Genomic DNA, 25,520 nt, shown 5'->3' on the forward strand with positions numbered 1-25,520 from the left:
CTCTATTCCATTTAACTCAATGGGAACTATTGGGAAGTGTGAATGATTTAAAGTTTTTATTTTGACACCTCTTTTTGGATTTCGAGTGTCGAGTCAAGCTTACTTGTCGAAATCATTTCATTTCACGACTTCTTCATTTGTTCGATCTTCTAGATACAATGCCTGTATATTAATGATTACCCTTTATATATATATATATATATATATTAAAACAAAAAATGATACATATTCAACAATAATATTGATGATTACCTTGATTTACAGATATTAATCGCCATGGGCATGTAACAAAAATCGGCTCGTTATGTTTTGCAAAACTACGTAACTATTGAGTAGTCTGTTTCCTTCAGGGTCTTTTGTTACAACTTACAATGCTATCAGTATGTGCACTACAAAAAAAGATATATGCAAATTGTAAAAAAATATATATTTGCACAATTAGTGTTTATTTTGTTTGAAGCCATATTAAGAAAACGACCTAAAATCTGCTACATGCCCGCTTGATGCACCAATTTGTCACCTCTACTAAAATGATACAACTTCAAACAACACTCGGTTAAAGGAATAAAGTAATCGTGTTTGTTTGTTATAAAAATGAACGTGTTCGCTTATATTTGTCTGTTAATATTATAAACAAACGGAACGTGAACGAAGGAACATAAGCAAATATAGATGATTCGATCAAAATCTTGTAGTGACAGAGTATGATCAGTTGTTCAATTTATCCATATCAATTTACTTGAATCAAATACTCATAAATTATTTTGTTAGATCTTTAAAACTTAAACCTAATACCCATCACTTAAACCCTAAATCCAATTCAAATACTTCTAGATCTTTAAAACCATAAGACATAAAAGAATCCTTACCTTGGAGTAGAGGACGAGAAGCAAAAGAGTTAAGATTAAATGATGTTTAATGAATGAAAACATTTTCTTAATAAAGAAGACCCCATTGACTAATCTTATTTGGCCTATATATCTCACCACCATTATGTATAGTAAATGGAAGCAAAAACCTTTAACAACGAAGAAATCAGGCCAGCCTATGACCTTCAAATTATAAACATTCAAGTTTGTTAAATACTTTGAAGCACCTCAGTGACATTTGAAATTGTCACGTATTTGAACTTGTCACCCAAATTTTGATTTATGACCCCGTGGTGCAAAAGTTAGAAATGGCAATTTCGATGTTGAACGTGATTCAAGAAGATAAATCAACAAAATAGTAACATATGTATACCTAAATCGACCATAATCTTCCGAGTCCTTTTACGTCCATGAACTCGCTCGCTCCACCACCATAAACAGATCCGGATGGCCCTAGATTTTGATCATAGATGTGATTTTATTGAGGCAAAGATGTTTAATGTCTGAAGACGCAGCCGGATGAGGGCGGGGGTGGATTCGTAGTAGGAGAAGGTTATCCATAGTCCAGAGGGAAAGGGAAGAAAAAAAAGGTTGAACGAAGGGTTTTTTTCCTTAAACTTAGGCTATCCTATTTGAGATGTTATGACCCGTTTAAACGGGTTAAACCGGGTCAAATTAATGATAGCTCTCCATTTTACAATTAATCGAGTGATCTGGTGGTTTGAGAGGGGTGGAGAGCGATCAGAACGCGACACGTAGGATTTTTAAGGTTTCGTTTATATATATATTACGGGGGTTGTTTTATATTATTTGTTTCTGATATTTATTTATTTTTTGAACTTTTATTTTTTTTATTGTATGAAAGTTAATTATATTCTTACTTATGGTTTGATGATAAAAATTGTTTCGCAAATAAATGAGATGTTATAACCCGGTTTAAAAGCTATATGAGTTTGATGAGACTCAAGACCTGTTTATTTTTTTTACTATAAAATTGGTTTTTTTAATTATAAATAATATATATTTTTTTAAATAAATCAGATATTAATTTTTAGCATAACCCTACTTTATAGGAATTTTATATCAAATATTTGGTGAGATCAGTTTTTAATTTAATGAGATGTTATAACCCGTTTAACAAAAATCTGGGTTTAATAAGACCCATACCCGTGAATTCGGGGGGAGCGACCACATCGCGACACGTAGGATTTTTATGTTTTCGTTTATATATATTATAGATAGATATAGATGTTAATCTAACAAAATTATATTTTAGATTTGGTTTTAGTACCCTTAATGATATAATGGATACCATTTGAATTTACGTCGACTTGCGGGTTTTTAGTTTAAATATGTTAACTTGATGGAACTATTTTTGGGTTTAATTATGTTACAATTATAGTCGATACCGACCAAATTCGCGTCGAATCGCCGCTGCAACGACCATGTTTTACTAATCGAATAATCGTTTTAATATATTTTTATTATATGTCATACGAGAACTACTATTCTGGGTGTTTACTAATTTGTGTTTTGTGTTTAGTGTATGTACCGGTACGGGCTGCCACCTAGATGATATTATAAATAAGTTTTTTGAGTTTAAAGCTTAATACCAAGGTCGGCTCTGAGAATTGTTAAAAAATTTGGGGCCGAATGTGAAAAAAATTTTGGTTCTTAAATAAAAGGGGTTTAAACAATTTAATTTTTAAATAGGTTTACTTGGTTATAATTTAGGTTGTGTAAAAAACTTGTATAAAAATAGGGTTATGTCACACCCCGACCAAAGGCGACGGAACATGCCGGGGTGCAACGGATTGCCCATGAACACAAGATACTAGTAAAGTGACAATATTTAAACAACTAATTAATTTCATTCAATCATCAAAAGTACACATCTTGTTCATACAAATAACACCAAATATAAGGAATTAATTGTTCATTCTTCTAATAACCTAAACGGACTCAAATAAGATAGCATCTTCAAACTCCAATCAATCAATAATTAAACCTGTAACAATGCATAAAATAATATTTGTCAACATGAATGTTGGTGAGCAATTTCATAGTTTTGAGTATATATAACATGAGATGAAATCCACAAACGTATATGAGACTATAAATAAAAGCAACAATTGCGGTATATAAATCGTAAGTAAATGAGGATCCTTTCTAATCGGTAACAACCGACACACTTGGATAATGAGGCCATATTCTACTAGCACACGGCTAAAGTAGTTAGGGTGCGTATGATCATACTTATTGAGGCTCCACAACAACATAATAATAAACACTCGTGCACGTAAAACATATGAAACATATCACACATAATAGAGCAAGTATTATAAGTATCATACACCCTAGAGTTTGTGGTTTGAGAATGTAGTGTTATAAATCATTCTTGTTTTGAATAAGTATGCATTTTACCCCCAAAGTATAAAAAGAAAACGTGGGATGAAATGTACTCACGTGAAATAAGTAACTTGAAGGATAGTTTGCGATAAAACGGGGAAGGGTAAGTTCAACTAGGGATGAGCAAAATCGGTACTGGTACCTGTTGGTACCGGGTTGAATTGGTACCGATTTGGTACCGTCGGTACCGAATTGGTACCAATTTTTTGAGCTTCGGTACCGGTACGGGACCGGGACCGGTACGGTACGAGACGGGACCGGTATTTTCCGAATTTTTACCTTCAATCCCGGTCCCATACCGGTATCGAACCGAATATTTCGGTATCGGTACCAAGAATTCGCAATTTTCGGGACCGGGACCGGTCGGTATCGGTACGGTCCCGATCACATCCCTAAGTTCAACGGGCAAGACCTAGATTAGAAAATTCCTTGAGTTAGTAGATGATTTTAAAAGCTTTAAAGTAAAATAACTTGACAAGTAAAATAAATAATTAAAGTTTGAGAGTTAAAGTGTAAATACATAAGAATTAAATTAATGGTTTTAGAAAAGTAAGTTTACTCGAAATTGGTCTCGGTATTCTATTCATTAGTTTTACTTAACCTTTGTTAAGTATATATTTGTGTAAGGTTGCAATATTTCAAGATCCTTTGTTAGATAGATACCAAAACAAGATTTTACGAGTGTTCGGATTTGTCGGTTCGAGTCTTGATCATTGGTTAAGCTCGAAGCCAAGATTCCAAAGTAATAAATGTTATAAGATAACTCAATGAAATCAAAAGAAACTTAACCAAGTGTGTAGTTTTATTAAGGATCCGTTACGCGAGTGTTTGGTTTTGTCGGTCCAAACTTGTTATGAGATCAAGTTGGATCCGACATGCCAAGTATTTTGAGAAAATAATTAAAATTAGTTTATAATATAGTTTTAGAGAAAAATACGATATTCGATGGCCCAAAACACAACTAGTTTGTCTTAAGCGAGTGAACTCGGTTTAGTTCGGTCTTGGTTCGGTCCTTGACCGGAATAAGACCGAGGATGGTTACCACATACCCAATACCATAGAACTTATTAAAATGAACTTAGAATTTATAATTTGCAAATTTCACATGAAACATATTATTAAATTATTTTAAATATAAAGCATTTAAACAAGAGTTCGGTTTGGGTTTGGCTCTTGAGTCGGGATAAAACCGAGAATGGTGGCCAAATACCCAATACCATAGAATATATTAGAACAAACTTAGAAATAATAATACTCAAGAGTTACATACAATATGTTAACAATAAAGTATTTAAACAAAAGTTCGGTTTTGGTTCGGCTCTTGACTTGGGATGAAACCGATAATGGTGGCCATATACTCAATACCATTGAACTCACTAAAATAATTTGGAAACTTAAGTAATTAGAAAGTAAGCTTACATAAATTAAAACATAAATTAAAGTGTTTAACAAGGACTATAATAGTCCTCCATGAAGCCTTGCTTAGCAATACACCTACCCCAACATGGCCGGAAAAGGGAAAGCCAAGGAAACAAGGGGACTATGTTTTAAACAAGTTATAGTAACAAACTTTAATTAACAATAGTTAGTTAGTAACAAAGATTAGTATTAGTTTGACCTTAAAGAGTCAAACTATCAAGAACTTGAAGAATGGATACTTGGACCTTAGATTGAGAGAGTTTGAATAAGAAAGAGCAAACTAAAATGGGTGCACGTGACTTGTTTTTATAGTGGAAAAAAGTATAGTTTACTCATAAGGGGTATACTTGCATTTCATTGATTAAAAATGGTCAAACAATGCACAAACAACAAGAGGTGTTTGACACAACTTTATGATATCTTTTATAAGGGATATACTTGCATTTCATTGGTTAAAAATGGTCAAACAATGCACAAACAACAAGAGGTGTTTAACAAGAGGTGTTATACATTACAAAATATGATTTACACGATCTTTATTTATCCAATTTTATGATATCTTTTATCAGCGTTCTGAGCATTTGGACTAAGAGGCGGACCTATTACAAATAACTCATTTTAACCCTTAAGGTACCTATTACCCAAAACTCAGTCATGAACTATATACTGTATGTTTATTATGTTACCCAAAACTCAATTTATTATGTTAATGTCTTCAAAAAATTAAGGTTTTAAAAAAATAACTTAATCCGCTATTGAGAATGGCGGATTAGGAGAAATAATTTTCAAAAAAAAAAAGTGGCGGATTAAGAGAAATAATTTTTTAAAGAAAAAACCTAATCCGCCATTCTCAATAGCGGATTAGGAAAAATACTTTTTTTGTCATCGTCTTCTTCCGTAATAAACCTAACAACAGCTCACGGGTCATGGCATGTTGTAGGAACATCTATCTTGGCAGGAGCTCATAGTTAGAAGCTTTAATACATGCAAAGCTTTAATATTTTGTTTGTTGAAGTGTACAAACAGTAGCTCACGGGTCATGCATGTAAATTGATGGTTGGAAGCTTTAATATTTTGTTTGTGTGGACACCATTCATGCATAGCATTGCATGTGATCCGTCAGCCTTTAAGGGAATCTATGGCATATGAATTTTGAAGCTTTGCATGTGTATGGTTTTGCAGTACAATCTTGGCAGATGAATTATTGACCTTTGCATGTGAATGGCTTTGCAATAGGGTAGTTTTGAATGTTGATAACTGATAAGAAATTAGATTTCTAATGGTTTACATTGTCAAAATTAGTTTTCTATAGTAAGTGTTTCTCTGCTATAGTTTACAATGTTAAAAATCAATTTGTGAGTAGAAATTAGATTTCTAATGGTTTACATTGTCAAAATTAGTTTTCTATAGTAACTGTTGCTTTGCTATAGTTTACAATGTTAAAATTCAATTTGAGAGTAATTTGTTTATCAAAATTTCACATTACCACAATTTCATCATTCTTATTTGTTTTGCACAAAATTTGTGTTTTTTAGGGTTCTTTAATGATTTGTTTATGACCTAACACTTTCTGTTAAACTAAAATAACTACTGAGGAAAGCAACACTTGGCCCCTATATATTAATTCGGTTAATCTTCTATAAATAGTAGGGGTCTACATGGCTCGGTCTTTGTATCAACTGAACCAAAAACCGAAAGTCGATTTTGAGTTTTTGAAAATTGTTTGGTTTTGGTTCTTAGTTTGGGTTGGAAAAAAAGTAGAGATCGGGCTAAAATATATGGGTTACACTTTTTATTATGCCTCAAAACGTATTGGTGTGTCGGGTTGAAGTGATTTCATTTGATACTAAAAACAATTTCAACTTGTAAAATTCTGATAAAAAGGGCATTTTTGTCAATTTGACGCAAAATCTTTGAGTTTTCTTTAGGGAACTTCTAAGGGAAAGATGACATGTTTAACTGTTCATTATGAATTTGGATTCGTGTCTCGAATAATCAAGTAATATGCATTATTGTTTTATGCCGCGATGACTTTGTTTAACTTTTAATCGTTTTAACAATATGATTTTCGACACAAAAAAAGGGTTGTGTCGGGTCAGTTAGATAAGCAGTCAAGTAGGGTTTGTGTTAAAACCAATAATTTTAGTACGTGTCAAAATGAGTTTGTGTCAAAATGAGTAATCTTTAGTTCGGGTAAAAATGGGTTTGTCAACCCAAGTGATTTTTGTGCCAAAATGAGTTTTTGCACAAGTCAAAATGGTTTGTGTTAAAACAAGTAATTATTAGTACAAGCCAATATGTTTTGGCTCTTTTTGTATTTGGTTTTAGATTGATAGTAAAACCGAAACCGAACCAAAACTGGTTAAAAAACCGAACCAAAGCTGTTTTTTATTTAAGTTCGGTTAATTATGTTACGGTTTTGTTATTTTGGTTTCATGCACTCCCTAGTGGACCGTATGTAATGATGATATAGATCCCAAGTATTATTGTGAAAACTACTGTTAGATTAAATGGGTGTGGGCTGAACATGCTATATTAAATTAAGGACAAAACTCATTTGGTTGGGTGTAACTGCTTTTTCATGCAATTTGTTTGACTGATAAAAAGGTTCTTATTAGCTCATTCAGTCATTATGCTAAAAAGGTTTATTCCACCAATTTGGCTAAAAAGTTTAATTTTTCCCTGTAAGGCCCCGTTACCGGTGCCTCACATTTGGAAGTTGGATTTACTCATAAACACAATCCTAATCATCAGAGTTATTTAAAAAAGACTTTTGCGGAAATAATAAATTAGTCAATCATTCATAACATCATACAAAACTTGTCTCATAACATAGATAATAGTACTAAAACATCATGACAATATCTTCAGATGCCAGCCTCGTCCGATCCTGCCATGTGTCACCCTCAAGCTAACTGCCACATTCTACTCACCTGCGTGCATACTAAAAGTCAGTTACGCTGAGTGAGTTCTAGCTAATATAATCAACATACAATACGTTCTTATTTTACATATCTGTCCTTCTTTACTTTCTTTCATACATACGTAAGTATATACTTTCATTCTTACTTTCATACTTTCTTTCTTTCATACTTCATATTTTACCTTTCTTTACATACATACTTTTACGTTTTAAAGAGCCTTTCGCCCTATAACCTCGCAGATATTATTAGGGCCTGCCACCCTTAAAGAGCCTCTCGCCCTATAACCCCACAGATATTATTAGGGTCTGCCAACCTCCTTCACAGATATTATTAGGGTCTGCCACCCTCCTTCACAGATATTATTAGGGTCTGCCACCATTTAACGTCAATTCCTTCATATCATACTTTTATTTTCTTTTATAAATTTACATACTTTATTTAATACTCATTTTCTATAACATACATATATATAAACAATCACATAATCTAACTATTTCCTGACAGTACATGCAATATCTGAAGATCGTTCATGTACCTTCAAGCATTCTCTTATAACATTCACATATATCATAATAGGAATACACTTACCACTTAAGGTAAATGTATTAACTAATCACATCGAGTATGCACACAGCCCCGAAAACATAACATGGAATGGGGCTAGAAACTCACATGGATCCTGTTGCGTTCACCGTTAATCGTTATCCCCTTCTTTAGTTGAGCACGGCTAATTGTTAAATATATATACATATATTTGTTAATTAACCGTATAATTATTTAAGTTGGTATTATAGTTAACCAACGTATTTTCTAAGTTGGGCTAGTTTTGTCTAGATGGGTTATGGGCTTAAAGCTTGTGGGTTTAGTTAAGTCAGCCCAACTGTCTCTTAAAGCATCCGGGCCCAACTGGGTTCAGGCCCAAACAGAAACTGGGTGGCCGAGGACTCAAGGCTGAGAACACCTGTTGACCGAAAACCCCTGTTCGGCCGAAAACCCATATTTGACCGAGAACCTATGTTTAAGACCGAAAACCTTTGGTGACCGAGAACCCTGGTCACGGAGAACCCGAGTTACCAAGAACTCAGGTCACCGAGAATTCTCGGTGACCGAGAACTCTCGTTGACCGAGAAACCATATTGGCCGAAAACCCTTTTCTGATGGCATTTGCCCATATCAGTCCATATCTTCCTATCTTTTAATCCATTCTAGGTTCAGGTAACGGTTAACGATCCATACTCAAAACTTTTAACTACTTATTTCCTATTTTCCTTCCGTTTTGCATTCGTTTACAACCCATTAACCCAACGACTTCAAGATCTAACCCGTTTTAGTCATAAAGTTTAAACCTTTATAGTGTTAAAACGTTCTAAGCTAGATCTAGGGTTTCCGTTATGAACCATATATAGACATGAGTTCATTAAATTCATTTTACTCATCAAGTTTGCATTTTTATGAAACATCTAGACCCGATCTACTCTAGGGTCAAGTTTCATGGCAAACCGTTAACAAAAATGTAACCTTTAAACGTAAAAAACATACCTTTTGATGTTTCTAGGTTACGGCTAGCTTGATACGTGATCTTGGACTTGTTATCTTGCTTGTATGATCGAAGATCTAACGTTACTATGATCGGTTTTAGGGTTTGGACGGTGGCCGGCGGCTATGGGAGGTGTATTTGGCTTAAGTGTGTGTTTTAAGGTGTGTAGGGAATATTATGGATAAGATGGATGGAAATGGAAAGATTTAGGGTTTAAGGGGTTTTTATACTCCCTTAAGCCCATGGACCTAAAGCCCATCTTTCCTTTTTTGTTCCATGATTACTCCATCTAATTAGCCTACTACCTCTCTATCATTATCGTTTTATTATTTACTAGGTTATTAACCCGTGTACGACACGGGTGGAAATATTGATATTTTTGAGCAAACACATGTCATTTGAAAGGACAACATAAGTTGTTATATGTTACTCGGGACGACAACATACTTAAAGTTGTAAATGATATTGGTATGAAAATAAATGATTGTGAAACACAAAGATAAACCCAAATAACATTCAAATTACAATCTTTGAAAACATAATCAAAGGTTAAAAATGTAAAATTTATAAGCTACAAAAAAGACATCCTTATAAACCATATTTATTCTTTATTTGTAACTTTGTGTTCCTTGTTTAATATAAGAATTTAACATCACTCTTCGCTCTTGATAAATCTACATAAATTTGTCTATGTGTAAACATCGGGTCTTTGAGATATATGTCAACTCTTGCTAGAAATTTACCTTGACTTTTGTTAATGTTCATTGCAAAACAGACCACAACTAGAAAAAACTACCTTCTCTTCAATTTAAACGAAAGTTTTTTATTTGAATGTGATAGACCACAACGAATTATATAAGTGCGATAACCAGTATTAGTACCTGAAATAACTTTTACTTCAACGAAACGCCTAACCAAATTAATTACTCGCAATTTAGTTTCATTACACAAACCATTATTCTGATCCATATTGCTTAGTAACATTATTGGCACACCGACTTGTAGAACTAATCTATGAGTCAAAATAGTTTCGGTCTTTTTGATTTTATTTAGCATAATGTGTTTATGAAAGTTTTAGTTCAAATTAAAATATAAAAAAATAATTGGTATGATCTTACTTAAAAACCAAAAAACTTTTTTTTTATATAGACCACAACTAAATTTGTGAATTATGTTGCTAAATATGGAAACAATATAAATTGAGTAAACCAAATATAAGTAAAAAAATAATGGAGAAATATCTTTGCGCCTCTAATTAACATAAACTGATTCGTATACACATCTTAATTAAAACACATCTTTTAATTGGTTTTTAAGAAAATAAAACAGTATTGAGTAACTGAAAATTATGTTTCGTATCATTTCTAAAAAAATAGAAAAAAGAAATGTGTAAACATACATTCAATGTTATTAAAACTTTGTTTATCAAAAAGGCATAATGTAGTTAATAATAAATATATTAAAAATCATTTATAATTTTCTGTTACAAGTGTCTAATTTTTAGTTAATAACATATTAATTTTTATTTACTATATTTTAGTTAATAAAAAATTATATTAATACAATATAGTGTATTAACATGTTTAAAATAAAACGTTACCGTTCAAAATGCTAATACGAAGTTCTCTTGGCGTTGAAGCTGCACGTTTAAAAAAATGAATTCTTAAAAAATATTTATAGGGTAACTAAAAAAATATTAAAATGACTAACCGTTTGAATAACTCATCTTATTGGAAGACGTTGATTAACCCCAAAAATTATGTTTCCTTTAATTTTGAACAAATCTATAATATAATATAATATGGTTAGCATATGAAATCGATGAACAACATAAATATAAAAACAGAATTTTATAGAGCATGATGTTTCAATTTTGTTGACTTAATGAATGCTTTTTGTTGGGCCTAGTTTATGTGGTTTGAGCTTAGTTTGTATTTAGTTTGATTTGTTTTGGGCTTGGGATGCGGGCTATGGTGTGAGCCGAGAACACCTTTGTGTTCTCGGTGGGCTTTTGTTTGTTTGGGCCGGCCAGGTTGTTGGTGTCCCTATATATAGATGATATCATGTATAGGGTTAAGGTTGTTCATTCCAAGTTATTGTGATCAAGTATTGTAAGTGCTTAAGCACACGACGTATTTTTAATATACGTGTGTTTTGAAGCAATATCGTGTTACTACCTTGTGTTTACTAGTGTTCTTGAATCACCAAGTATCGGTATTCCGCACCTATACTTGTTATATTGGTATCATAATTGTAGTGATCTAGATTCGGGACTTACAATTGGTATCAAAGCCTTAGACCTATTCAGGCTCGTTATTGTGATATCTACGGATTCAAGACATCAAGGTTTAGTGGTGGTGTTAATTTCCGGCAGTTTTCTGATCGGAGAAGAAGAAAAACCGCAATTTTTGGGAAAAGATTGATTTTGTTTTGGAAACAAATCAAAATCCCACTTTTCTCGGGAGTTTGTTACAAGCTGGCTGACAATCACCTAGTTTTCGGCTACTTGGAGTTCTCGGCAATCTTCTGTTCTCGGCTGCTAGTAGTTCTCGGCTAGAGTTGGTTTTCGGCTAACATTAATTCTTGGCAAGGTTAGTTCTCGGTATTCTTTTTGGTCAAACTTTGAGTTTTCGGTCAAGGATTTGAGTTTTCGGTCAAGGATTGGTCAACACCAGCGTTCTCGGTCAACGCTCAGTCATAACTTGAGTTTTCGGTCAAGGTTTGGTCAACAAAGAGTGTTCTCGGTCAACCTGTTTCAACGTATTCTCAGCCCAGTCTGTTGTTTTGGGCTTGTTCTTCTTGGACTTGGACTAATGGACCAAATTTTTAATTGGACTTAAAATTTTCAATTGGATTTAAATTAATTGGACTTGTTGAAATGGCCCAGTTAACTAATACTAGTAACTCAACTAACTCGTCACTTCATCAGGAACTTGACTCCATCATGAGAACTGCACTCGTATACCCCGTTTATTGTCCCATGAGGGGTTCAGTGAATGGAAATTTCGTTTCGAACACTATGCCAAGATGAAGGATTCAAAAATTTGGAAAAACATTGTGAGGGGACCTCAAAGGATCACCTATCAAAGGGATGGTTCAGACGAGGTTCTTGTGAAACCAGTTGCTCAATATGATGATGATGACTTTGCCAAAGTTGAAGAAGATAAGAAAGCTCTTTCCATTCTAACCATGGCACTCTCACCTGAGATTGCCCTTCAGTTTAGAGAACTTCAATCTGCTAAGGAGTTGTGGGCTGCACTGATAGAAGTTTATGAGGGAAATGAAGATATGAAGAAAAGTCGCCAAGATCTGCTGCGACAAAAGTTTAATATGTTTAATCATGTTTTGGGAGAGACATTGGAATAGTAACTTCAAAGATTTATATCTCTCGTGACTGAAATGAGAACTGCAGGAATTTTTCTGCAAACCTCAGAAATTAACAACAAGTTGGTGAACTCTCTGTCGAAAAATTGGGACATGAATGTTGCGGTTATCAAAAAGACTAAGGATCTCAACAGAATGAGTATGACTAAAATGATAGCCACTATTAAAGCCTGTGATATGGATGATAAACAACGGGCAATAAATCATGCTAGTTCTTACAGTGCTGCTGGATATAACGTTGCTTCTAACAGTGCTCTTATGTCTCAAGATAGTTTCTCACTGTTCAAGCCTACTCAACAACCACCACAGGGAAACTTCCAGATGTTTTAATCCACTCTGGGTCAATCATCTTCATCCAATTCGCCCAAACCAGCTCCAGCATCAGTTAAGCCCCTGTCATTTGTAGACTGACCAGATTTGGTGAAAACTGCTAGAGCTGCTGAACTAGATAAAATTCATCCCGATGATGTTGTAGAAATGGATATCTCGTGGCAAATTGCAATGGCAGTTTTTCGTGCCAAGAAGTTTACTAAAAGGACGGGTATAAATAATTGAAACATGCCTAATAACCAAAAGGTGGGTTTTAACAAAGAGACTCTCAGGTGCTACAATTGTCATGAGCCGGGTCATTTTGCTCGTGAATGTACTAACCCAGCTAAGGATGGTAATACGGAAAGGGCATTGGTTCTAGTTGGAAATGCATGAGGTGAGGCTGGAGGTAGTTCGGGTAATGGTGAAAGAGGTATGGTTGCTCAACAGTTCTCTTGGGAAGGTCAGATGGCTGCGTTTAACATTTGAAATCAAACTGCAAACTTCGCAACTGTTGAAGACACTAAAGAAGAGAACACTGCTGAGGAGAAGGTCAAGGAGCTTCAGTTCGCATATATGGCTTTCACTTCTTCAGATTCTTTTGAGGTACGTTTTCAACCATGTTCTTTATATTGTGGTGAGAAAATATAAATGTATAAGCTTCATAATGACAGTCTAAGTAGAGATATGGAAAGAATAAAGTCAGAGAATTTTAAACTTAAGAAAAATGAAAAGGGCTTTCTAGACAAAATAGAAGCACAAAACACGGATATTAAAAAACATAAGTCTGATTTTAGTTTAAAAAGTTGTCACCATCTAGATGCCAAACAAGAAATTGCTGAGTTAACTGCTCAACTGGAAGCTTCCAAGTTAGAGATTTTAAATCTAACCAGTAAGTTTGAAAGGGCTGAACTTGATTTTAAAAAATTCGATGTTTCCAGTAACGTAGTTAACTCAATGATTGAGAACCGACTGTGGTGGAAAGAAAATGAAGGTGAGAGAATAGGATATAGTCAAGTTCCCCCACCTTACAATAATAACTATGTCCCTACCCCTGTTACCAAAGAACAGGAAGAAAAGATAAAGGACATGAAGTATGTTAAACAAGACGAAGGTGATGGAACAAGTTCTGCAAATGTTGGTTCGTCTACTTCAAATATGAACGATTCTAATGTATCTACTTCGTGTGCAGAAAGAGTAATTGTGAAGGACTGGACTGATGAGGATGACGACCCTTGTTTTGATTTTGATAATAATGCTGTTTCTGATGTTTCTTTAAAACTTCATTTTGAATTCTGTTATTCCGAGTGTTTGTGTGGGCTCTGTTTTAAAGAGCAAGGATTCTTGTGTGGTTGATTCGGTTGAAACTTTGAACTCTATTAATGTGGTTTCTAATAAAACTAAAAATTCAAAAATTTCAAAAACATCAAACAAAAAATATGTTACACCTAAATTTGTCAAAGAGGGATGCTCTAATGACAAACAAGGTGATAAGTTCAAAAAGGAGAACATGAGTTCTCGCAAACTTAAGCAGACTGGTCCACACAACCAGTCCAGACAAGGAGTTGCCAAAAATGATTTTTTCATAAAATGTCAAACTTGTTTTAACTGTGGCACTCCGGGTCATATTGCCAGAAATTGTCCACATCGTCTGTATGTTCCTTACTATGGATTTTATCAAAGGAATATGCCATGCACGTCCCATAATGCGTATAGGCAAAGATTCAAGCATTTTCAAGCTAGTTCCTTTGACGATGATTGGAATCGAAACAAGTCTGGCAGGTTTAGTCCTCATCAGGCCAAACCTAACATGTCAAATAGAAAGGTCAGAAAGGGTGTTCCAAGTTCAAATTCTCAAATGAACACTAACACTAGACCAAAACAGGAGAAGAAGGCTGGTTCATCTCCATCTACTTCTAAAACACCGGAGATCATGACAACCATTCGTACCTATAATCAAGGTTGCAAAAGTCTCAAGGCGGACCCTAGGCGGTCGACTGGGGAGTTGGGAGTACTCGGCCTTAGTCGGTGAGTACTCGGCCTTAGTCGGAGAGTACTCGGGGATGGCTCATCGAGAACTCGGCCTAGGCGGGGATTACTCGGGGATTACTCGTTGAGTACTCAGCGCGTGGGCGCGATTTTCACAACCATGCCTATAATTCCAAATCATACAGATATAAATGGTTGCCTAAATCTTCGGTGAAAGTGCCTACTCATTTCATTTTTGATGATCAAAAAGACATGTCATGGCAATCCGTGACAACTGTAGATGAGTCAGGGTCACCCAGTGTAAGTATGGACTGTGTACCAAAAACTAACTAATCTCGCGCTTTGTGTAGGGACAACTATGGAGGAATATCATCAGACCTTGGTATGTTGATAGTGGCTGTTCCAGGAACATGACAGGGGACATTACCCAGCTGCACGACATTCAAACATTTAATGGTGGGTATGTGTCTTTTGCGGGAGGAGAGAAAGGAAAGATCACTCAGAAGGGTACTGTAAATGTTAATTTTGTTCCAGAATTGAAGCATAGTCTTTTGAGCGTATCACAAATTTGTGACAAGATTTTTCAACTCATTTTACTAAAAAAGAGTGCTTAATTCTGAAACCTGGTATAATTATACTAGAAGACTGGATTCTTGTTCGATCACAACGAAAAGATAATGCTTATGTGATCGACATGAACAAACATGTTCCTGACGAAATAACTTGTTTGTTTTCAAAAGTGTCAGAACATAATGCAATGTTTTGGCATCGTCGGCTTGGTCATTCAAATACAAAAAATCTGAATCGTCTTGCTAAAAATAATTTAGTGCGTGGTTTACCAATCAAGGATTTTGTGACTGTTGAAAAATGTGTGGCTTGTGCTTTGGGTAAACATCATTGAAAATCTCATAAGCCAAAAATGATTAATACCATCTCGTCTGTTTTTCAACAACTTCATATGGACCTTTTCGGGCCAGTTCATGTTTTGAGTCTGTCTCGTAGCTCTTATTGTCTCGTTATTACTGATGATTACTCACGTTTTACATGGATATTTTTCTTGTCAAATAAGAGTGAAACTGCAGATCTAATCAAGAAGTTCATTGTGCTCATGGAAAATCAACTAAATCTAAAGCTGAAGGGAATCCGTTGTGGCAATGGAACAGAGTTCAAGAATGCAACTTTGAATCATTTCTGTTCATAAAGGGGGGGGGGGTGCTCCGTCAGTACAGCGCCCCACGGACGCATCAACAAATGGTGTAGCTGATAGAAGAAACTGAACTCTTATCGAAGCTGCTAGAACAATGCTGTGTGACTCCAAACTGCCACTGTTCTTTTGGGCAGAAGCTGTTAACACGGCTTGTTATGTTCAGAATCGGGTGATAATCAACAAATCCAAGATGAAGACCACATATGAGATTGTTTACGGTCATCAACCCACTGTTGAACATTTCAGAGCCTTTGGTTGTCCGTGCACTTTACTGAACCTCGAAACCACTCCAAAGTTTGGGGCTGCAGCCGATGAGTGTTACTTTGTTGGGTATGTGGGAAATACATCTTACAGGGTCTACAACAAGTCCACGAAACAGATTTTAGAGTCTTATGAGGTTCGTTGGCTAGAAGAAAATGAGACTGATGCTCGTGTTGGTCCTGATTGGTTGTTTGACTACAATGAATTTTTCAAACCATTCAATGTGTTTCCAGTCATCAACACCGAACCTCTATGTGGTCCCACAGTGGAAGCTGCAAAGGAAAATCCAAAAACTGTATCTCATATTTCTCCACTGATTGATGATGATGTTACAGAGTTGAATAATGCTTCACCTGCCACTGATAGTCAGTCCAGCAAAACTCCAGAACTAGAATGCTCGCCAAACATGACAGAAAATGCAACTGATATTGAGGGGGAGAGTTCTATTCGTCAGATCTTCGGGAGCACGTTGTTTCCTGATGACATTCCAAATGAATATGTCGCCAGCACTTCGTACTCTCACAGCACAGCGACATCTGGATGGAAAAAACCCTCTTGTTGATGATATTGAGAACTTGTCAAATCTACAATCTACCGGTGATGTCTCTGATCAGTTAATTCCATCAAGAATTCAGAAAGATCATCCGATTGAAAATGTCATAGGTCCCTTTTAAGCGAGAGTGTCCACTAGAAGCCAAACAGGACACATAAACAGTTGCATGTTTTCGTGTTTCATCTCTCAAATTGAGCCTAAAAATGTTGATATGGCTCTTCAGGAACCAAGTTGGGTTGATGCTATGCATGAAGAGTTGAATCAGTTTGATAAGCTGAAGGTCTGGAGATTGGTTAAACTGCCTGAAGGAAAGAAAGCTCTAGATACTAGATGGGTTTTCAGAAACAAACAAGATGACACCGGGGTTATTGTTCGTAATAAGGCACGACTGGTAGTTCGGGGCTTTCGTCAGGTTGAGGGGTTAGATTACACTGAAGTCTATGCTCCAGTGGCTAGACTTGAGGCTATTAGAATTTTTCTGGCATATGCTTCATTCATGGGGTTTACGGTGTATCAGATGGATGTTAAGACCGCGTTTTTGTACGGTGAGGTCAAGGAGGAGATTTATGTTGATCAGCCACCGGGTTTTGTTGACTCTAAGAAGCCAAATCATGTTTACAAGTTAGACAAGGAATTGTATGGGTTACCTCAGGCTCCTCGAGCATGGTATGCTACATTGACCGCGCATCTTCTTGATCATGGCTACAAGCGTGGAACCATCGATCAAACCTTGTTCCGGAAAACTGTTGGAAAAGATTTGATTCTCATCCAGATTTATGTTGATGACATCATTTTTGGATCCACCAGCGCTGAGTTGTGCACTGAATTTGAGGGTGTAATGAAGAAGAGGTTTGAGATGAGTTCGTTGGGTGAAATGACAACGTTTTTGGGGCTACAGGTTCGTCAAAGCTCAGAAGGGATTTCACTACATCAAGGGAAGTATGTTGAGGACATGCTGGTAAAGTTCGAGTTTCAAGATTCAAAGAGTGCCAACTCTCCATGGCAGAAAGACCACTATTGTCATCTGATCCTGATGGGAGTCCCGTAGATCAAACATACTACAGATCGATGATCGGGTCTCTGATGTACCTGACAGCAAGCCGTCCTGACATCTTGTTTGAAGTATGCCAGTGTGCTCGGTTCCAGGCTAATCCTAAACTCTCTCATTTAATTATTGTTAAACGTATTTTTAGATATCTGAAGGGACAACCAAAGTTATGCCTTTGGTATCCCAAACAATCAGAATTTGATCTTTATGCTTTTGCTGATAGCAATTATGGTGGAAATAACATTGACAGGAAATCCACGTCAGCCGGTTTCCAGTTCTTAGGAGACCGTCTCATTTCATGGCAGTGCAAGAAACAACAGACGGTGTCTACTTCGAACGCCGAAGCGGGGTATGTTGCTGCATCTGCTTGCTGCTCTCAGGTTATCTGGATGCAAAACCAACTGCTGGATTACGGTTTGGAATTTCTTGACACTCCTATTTATTGTGATAATGATGCGACCATTGCCATTGTGAATAATCCTGTTCAACACTCCAAAACCAAGCATATTGACATCAAAATTCATGTTATTCGTGACTGTTTCGATCGAAAATTAATTCACCTTGAACAAGTACACATAGACAATAATGTGGCAGTCTTATTTACAAAACCGATCGGAACAGCAAAATTTAATGTGCTAGTGGGTTTTCTTAAAAGGCTCTAGAACAGTCATTGATTTGTATGGTAGCTTTCCATGATGCGTAAAAGTTGAAATGATATAAACTAAATTTATTACACTTACTGTGGAGAGTCATTTTGAAGACAGGTGCATGTCTCAAGATACATCTCTCCGTATGATAGACAAAAAAGCAATTACCCAGTCATACACGAGCCCGTTAGTGTCTTGATCACCAAAAATACTGTATTATTATACTATTATTATTAATAATAAAAAAAATTCTGCAAAAGAGTTATTTGAGTACTTTTTTAATCCTCCAAAGTATTTTTAAATGTTTAAAGGGTTATACTAGAACTACAGAGATGGGGGCACACAAGTAAGTCTTGTCATGTCTCGAATGAAAGGCTTGTCATTTTACTGGCACTAAGTCCAACGTTCAACCTTAAAACCTAAAAATTTTGCTTTTATATAAAATTTTTTGATCAAGCACTAGGAGGTTGGAGTCAAATTGGGGTGATCTGGGGAAAGCCAAATACGCTTTGAGAAGAGATAGGAGGCACCACAGGTCCATGAGTGATGTCCATCTAAGCTTTATGCCGAACTGAACCTTAATCATATCAGTGATGCAATGAAAATCATGCTAAGTATGTTATACCTGCTATCAACCTGTCTCTTTATGCCATAATAACGCTAAACATGAATCCTTGTGACAGCCTCTTAAACGATATGATTCCATGTTCGGATCTTTTCATAAAAGGGCGGCGTTTTTACTAAAACTGAAATTTGATCCTGACTTTTTAAATTCAAAGGGAGTAGGGATGGAAATGGGTCGGGTTTGGGTCGGGTTTAGGTATTCCCAAACCCTACCCGGTTATTAAAGTCCATCCCAAACCCGTCGGGTTTTAATCGGGTAATTATCCGTCGGGTTTCGGGTTTTCCCATCGGGTTTCGGGTTTCCTATCGGGTTTTGAAAAATACCCATTGGGTATACCCGGCTTAAAACTCGCCGGGTTTTGACAAAATATAACTAATTGATGACAAAGATGGTTTCCATATAGATAAAATATTTCAAATAATTAACATAAACAAGATTCGATAAATAATATATTTGGAATATAGTATATATATAATATAATAAGTTATATCGGGTACATCGGGTATATAATCGGGTAAATGGGTTTATGTTATCGGGTAATCGGGTCGGGTAATCGGGTATATTAGAAATCTCAAACCCGTCCCAAACCCGCGAAAAAATTTAAAACTAATCCCAAACCCTAATGGGTCGGGTATTACCCGTCCCATTTATGTCGGGTTTCGGGTTTTCCCGTCGTGTTCGGGTTTCATTGCCATCCCTAAAAGGGAGTTATTGTGTAAATTTAAATGTGTATTTCTTTTGTTTTTATTCTTAGTCTATTTTTTTTATTTCGTTCTTTCCCAAAATTACTCTCCTCGAAACGTTTGTGTAAACTGAGGTTATTTCAAATTTGGGCTTTGAAAGTTTCTGGTTACTTTGGGCTACTTGTTTTTTTTTGGGCTTTTCAAGGGTCCAAGTTTTTTTGTTCTCGGCCCATGTTAGTGTAAACATAAGTGGTATTAGGCCTTTCCACTTTCTTTATTTTCTCAAACACACAAAAAAAAAAAAACTTTCATCTTTCTCTCAAACTCTTAGCCGAAACCTAACCATTTTTACTAATCATCTTTCAGAGTGTTCTTCTTTGTTTAACAAGTATAGACCAAGGTTTTATGGAACTTTGATTCCGACAGGTGCTTAACCGAAGTTGCCAAACTGATTTTGTGGAATCTATAAGCAATTAGGGTTTTTGAATGGACATCTTAGGGTTTAATTAGGGTCCATTTGTTTTCGGTTGTCTGGTTTTAAACCAATTGCAGGTTTAATGGAGAATTTGGCTGAGATTTCTATGGGTTGAAGATGAATTGCACGTCTTCCAAGAAGAAACCCAAGGGGTTCTCAGTCCCCAGCTGTCAAAGGGTTCTCGGTTAACTTTCGTTGACCGAGAACACCTTGCATTGACAGATAACTCATGTTCTCGGCTAAGTGACCGAGAACTCCAGTTCTCGGTTGTTTTCTTTATCTTTTATTGACCGAGAACTCCTTTTGTTGACCGAAATCTAACCAGTTGGGCTTCATACTCTCCATCTGGGCCTAATTCTCACTGATTGATCCAATCCCATGCGTTGTTGTGTACCTGGGCCATTTAATGCATTTGTGTGCTTGCATATGAATCTCCGTTGGGCTTGTTTCAGTCTTACGGACCAAATCTACTGACCAAAATCTTTTACTTGTCGAATTAATTTATATGCTCATCTAACTTGATGTGTTTGATGCAGAAATGGCTGATCAGAATCCGTTAAAGATTGCTGACTTGCGCAACATAGCTGGATACTTATATGATCCACCCCTGACTCACAAGGAATTCAACTCTATGATTGTCGGTCTCAACACGTGCAGGATCTCTCACGCAATACGAGAGAATCCTGTCATATGCAAGAAGATGATCATGGATTTTTGGAACAATGCTACAATCAACCCACAAGGACAAGATGGAGTCATATCCATTGACTCCAAAGTACAGAAGAAGCCAGTTAGTATCACTGAGGCCATCGTGAGAGAGGTGTTATTGTTTGGTGATCGACCTCAGTACCCGACTGAGTACTCCACTGCTGCTGTTACAAAGGTTCCCACCAGAATGGGTTATGAGGGCACCTATCCTTCAGCAATCAAGAAACTGTTTCACCCATACTGGAGATTCTTTATTCACACGTTTTTCACTTGTGTGTCCGGTAGGAAAGGGGGATTTGATGAGATTAGTCATACTCAAATGTCTGCTATCACTGCTCTGATCATGGATTGGGATTACAATTATTCCAAGTTCGTTTTCAATGAAATGATGAGCAATCTGAAAGGGAAGAAGGTGTTCCTTATATATCCAAGGTTCCTGCAGATGATTTTCGACTCTCACTTTCCAGACCTTGTAAAATCAGTTGACACTATGGATATGAAGTCATTGGGACCCAATACTTTTGGGTTGATGAAACAAAACAGGAAAGTGCCATGATCGTTTATCGGGGCCTTCATACTCTGGTAAAATTTGGACGATTTGCTGAGACGGAAGCTGAGCCGGTCATAGCTCAGGTTGCTGATGAACACGCGGCACCAGTTCGACCGCGTGTTGCAACTTACGAGATTTCTGATGATGAAGAAGATGAGACTGAACACCGACAGTCAGATACCTCTCCAAGTACTGAGACCTTAAGTGCTTTGGAAGCTGTGAAAGCTTTGTTACAGTCAACTGCTCTGAAGCCTCCTCAGACTGTTGCTGAAATCGATTAAGAAGACTTAGCTAAGGATCCAGCCGCAGACCTTGGTCCACGTAAACGAAGAAAGAAAGATCCGAGGCCTGGCATGCTAATTAATGAATCTAAAACAACCACTATACCAACTACTGATGCAACAACTAGCCCTCAACAACAAACTGCTCAACCTGAGCCACCTGCCCCAGAAATACAAGCTGAACAAGATACACTTACTGCTGAGCCATCATTTCATGATTTGTTGACCAGCGATTTTGTCAGTGAATTTGATTTTGAGACAGACATTCCACACACTAACACTGCAGATATTCCCTCCGGTTCATATGGCCTAGATACTCAGGGTCAGTCAAGCTCAAGTACGTCAGACAAGATTGCCCAAATTCTAGCCATGCAATAAACTTACCTTCAGAATAAGGGTAAAGGTGTGGTTCTTGAGGATGCTCATGTTGACGTTCATGCATTACAACGCCGAGTCTTTGAACTCGAACAAGATTCGGTAGTCAAGGATGTTCGTATTCAAGAGTTGGAAGCAGGTAACTCTGATAAAGATTCCAATATCAAAGAACTGCAGTCCAACATGGGAGAATTAACTGCCTTGTATCTTGACCTCCAACAAAAGCTGTTTCAAAAGTTTGGAGATGAATTTAAGGGTAGTGATGACTTTGCCTCCAAAGTACCCAACGTGAGTCAAGGTGGTAGTTCTTCTGCTCGTCCTGTTGACAACATTATTGAGTCGGAATCTCTACAACAATACATGGATGCCCCTCCCCATCTCCAAGGAGAAATCATACAAAATTAAGAAGAATCTACTTGAAAAGGGGAAGAAGAAACTGTTAATGATGAAGAACTCGAATCAGATGGTTGAATCATCGGATCATCCAGACAGGTTCGTTGTTACTTTTCAAAAGGGTTTCTCCGACAAATACGGTGATCGATCTGGAGTTCTATCATGGGGTTTTGATGCGGATAAGAATATGCTGTGTGTAAAGAGGAAGTCAGGAACAACTAAGTATTACAAGAAGATGAAAAACTTTGGTTCCTGGACCAAAGTGGATCTTAGTGACCTGATCAATGCTCCATTCACTAATCCAACGAATGATAAACGCGGTATTGATTTCTGGAACTTTATGAGAAAACAAGTCGACAGAGGTTTCCCTGATATGAAGGCTGCTGAGTTATTTCTGAAGAAGGCAAAAGGAGTCCAAGATCCAAAGACAGGGAAAACAATGGTCAATGTCTTGTGGCCTGCCACAGACAAGGCCACTCATATTCCTGTACCAGACGAAATTCCAGATGGCACGTTGGATAACATGAGATTTAGGATGTATGATAGTTTAACTGCTACAGTTGTCATTAAGCTGGCGAAAGGAAAGGGTCAGTTAAGATTTGTTGATCCAAGAGACCTACTGAAGTTCAATGAAAGGGATATCAAGACTTTAAGTACGATCCAGATAATTGCCGATCTGATCTTTGAAATGGCTGCGAAAGAATTCACCAGTATGGTAGCCTCAATTATCAGATGCAGATTTTGGGCGGGTGCTTTGCAAGATGCTGATATAGACTACATGGAACATGACTAAAAGACAAAGCTACAAACCAAGGGGAGATTGTTAGGCCTAGTTTATGTGATTTGAGCTTAGTTTGTATTTAGTTTGATTTGTTTTGGGCTTGGGATGCGGGCTATGATATGAGCCGAGAACACCTTTGTATTCTCGGTGGGCTTTTGTTTGTTTGGGCCGGCCAGGTTGTTGGTGTCCCTATATATAGATGATATCATTTATAGGGTTAAGGTTGTTCATTCCAAGTTATTGTGATCAAGTATTGTAAGTGCTTAAGCACCCGATGTATTCTTAATATACGTGTGTTTTGAAGCAATCTCATGTACTACCTTGTGTTTACTAGTGTTCTTGAATCACCAAGTATCGGTATTCCGCACCTATACTTGTTATATTGATATCAAAATTTTAGTGATCCAGATTCGGGACTTACAATTTTAATATATAAAACAGAAAAATTAGAAAACTTGGAAACCAAATACTATTAACTTTAGTGACAATTGTAGGTTATTTATATTTGGTGTTCCAAAAGATATTAAAGACATGGAAATAAAAAATATTACACAGGAAACAACAATAACACAACTTACTCTACTGTATATGTAGACTATCGGCTAACTTGAATCGACATAATTAAATGATCAGAAATTCATTTATGTAAAAGTATCTAACTCACCAATATATTTCTAGAATAGTAGCCCATGTTAGACATGAGTTGAAAACATATAAACAACCATAAAATTTCATAACTAATATTTTAAACCAACACAAATAGTTAACATAAGTTTGTAACCAAAATATTAAGCATTTAACTTGTGTACATAAGAAGTTAATACTTACACAAACTAACTATACACCTAAATTAAAAAACCAAACGAAGACATGAACATGTTATAATTATATTAGCCCACCATCAACTTCTTCATCATTTCACAAAAAAAAGTCATTTTGCTTCACAATCTAAAAAACAAAATAAACCATAGCAGCCTGATTAAATATACAATTAAAGTCTTAAGGTATTATGAGTTTCATTTCAACATTTATAAATAAATAAAGGTATATTTTATTATAAATTATTTTGTAGTTAAACTTTTTTTTTATTTCGATTCAAAGACTTTTTAGTTAAATATATTAAGTTAAATCGAAGCAATAAAGTTTTATTCTACTAATTTCACTAATTAAGTATAATTAAAATAATATATAGATAATTAAAATTAAACCGGTTAATTTTAATTTTATTACAAAGAGGTCATTCCCTAATTAAAATTTAATTAATGTGATTGCAATCTACAGTAAATTATGTTTCAAACTCTTTAACATCATTACTTTATTTAAAATCAATTTTATTATATAATTCTTTTTTCAATTGTATACATTAATCTTGACATTTATGCTTAATTAAAAATTGGTTAAATATAAAAGATGGAAAGTTTGATGACATTGAATACTATTAAGAACTACAAAAAATTGTTGCGAAAGTCGTCAATTTTGGTTTTGTAAAAACAAAAATAAATAAATGTAAATATTATTATAAAAAGCTTTCCATTTTTCTTAAAAATTCAATAACTAAACAATATACTATTAATTTTTTTAATTATCACGGAATTATTGTCAACATTTTAGCATCATTATCTTATTTAGCAATAAATTCATTAGATATTTTTTTTTCAATTTTATACGTTAATCTTGACATTTATGCCTAATTAAAAATTGGTCAAATATAAAAGATGGGAATTTTTTATTTTCTATTTAGTTTATTAATTTTTTTTAATTTGGCCGGAATAATTTATACGAATAGGTAATTCTTGACGTTTATGCCTAATTAAAAATTGGTCAAATATAAAAGATGTAAAGTTTATTGAGATCGAAAAATATTAAAACTAAAAAAGAGTGATCAAATTCGGTTCTTAAAAACAAAAATAAATTAATGTATAAATGATTGGAATGTATCAATAAATTAAAGATGATGAATATTTTAAAATAAATAAGTAATTATAGTAAATATCTAAGATTTTTTAAATGTAAATTTGAAATAAGTAATACAACACATATTAAATTAGTTAAATAAATTAATGAGTTTTTAATACAAAACTTATTAACTTTCG

This window comes from Bidens hawaiensis, unplaced genomic scaffold, assembly GCF_021521415.1.
Source record: "Bidens hawaiensis isolate Kalapana, Puna unplaced genomic scaffold, B.hawaiensis_p1.1 tig00007952_1, whole genome shotgun sequence".
Lineage (NCBI taxonomy): Eukaryota > Viridiplantae > Streptophyta > Magnoliopsida > Asterales > Asteraceae > Bidens > Bidens hawaiensis.